Genomic DNA, 1,447 nt, shown 5'->3' on the forward strand with positions numbered 1-1,447 from the left:
AAAATACCAGACTGGTGGAACTAACCTTCTTGGGTGTTTAACAGACATACTTTGAGGCCTGTACTAATGTGGTCAGAGGGACATAAAGGACAGTTTTTGTTCCTTGCCCTCCAAGGTCGACTAAGTTCCAGGGGTCTATGGGACTTCTCTCAAAATGTCCTGTAACTGTGGTGAGTCACCTGTCTTGCTCAGGGAGGCCATGGAGACCCCACAAGATGGATTTGAACTCATGTCCAGTCTAAAAAGATGAGGGTTAACTCAGAGGAAACATCTCATGCATGCTTCCAAGTGAAGCCAGATATAGTAGAGCAGGACCTCTGACTTAACTTCACATAGATGGAACTGGTAAAAGAAAGGAGCCAGGGGCTCCTCCCAAGTCCATGTGACCCCTGAGGAACAGATCCTCAAACGACCTTAAGTGTAAAAATAAATTGATTTATTTGGGCCAACTGTATGGTCTTAAACACCCAAAAGGAAAGTATAACCAAAAAGTAAAGTTATCAGTATATCTCTTTCAGAGTTCAAGGGATTACACTTCTCAGACATTAGGCATAAGTCCATATAAAAAGTTATTTAGACAATTATTTCTTACTGATGATTTTGTGCTGAATCAGAAGGTGCTGCTCAGATGTAAGACTTCAAATCTTGGTCTCCAATACTGTAGTGTCCACCTGTAGCTAAGAGAGACAACCTGCTATTGTTCTAAAATGATGGATAAATTTGTTTTCTCCCCCTATAGAGAAGCCTTTGAGAGGGAACTGACACTGATTCTAACCACTCCAGCAATTATCAAAATGCTTGAAAGCAAATCCTGAATCCATCACTCTTGAGTCCAGCCAGGGAAGATAAAAGAAAAATGAGGAGTAACCCAACAGAGGGATGCTTTTGGAAGCTCTCATCAAGAAATTCCAATGGAATCTCATATGAACATTTGAAATTTGTCCTGTCCTTTTTTCTAGTTCCCTGTCTAGAACTTGTAATGCTAACTACTCTTGCCTTTACTTTTCCTTCACATCTCCTAGTCACCAGTCAAGGACTTTCTTTTCTCCCTATAGGTAAGAGTTATACAGTTTGGGAGTCTTTTAGATAGACCCACTGAAGGGGTACCCCAATTGCCTCACCCTGTGTCCCTGTTCATCATGGAAGAAGCCAGAGTGGTCTGCACCCCAATTCCCTCTCCGAAAGCTGGGTAACCTCTTCAGAGGATGGTGTGATAAGAATAGGAGGTAGGAACTGGCTAGACAGTTAGGGACAAAAGACCACAAAGAAAAGTAGCCCGTTTCTTGGCTAAAACTCACAATGTCCTTGGGCCTCTTAGCAACATACTCTGTTCCAAAGGCTAAAAATGTCAAAAGTATTTGGGAACTCTTATCTAATCCTTAAAAGATTTTAGGGTTACCTCTTCAGAGAGGGGATTGTTAGAGTAGCAAAAAGCCCCATAAAAAAG

This window comes from Nannospalax galili, unplaced genomic scaffold, assembly GCF_000622305.1.
Source record: "Nannospalax galili isolate Female #2095 unplaced genomic scaffold, S.galili_v1.0 scaffold1046, whole genome shotgun sequence".
NCBI lineage: Eukaryota > Metazoa > Chordata > Mammalia > Rodentia > Spalacidae > Nannospalax > Nannospalax galili.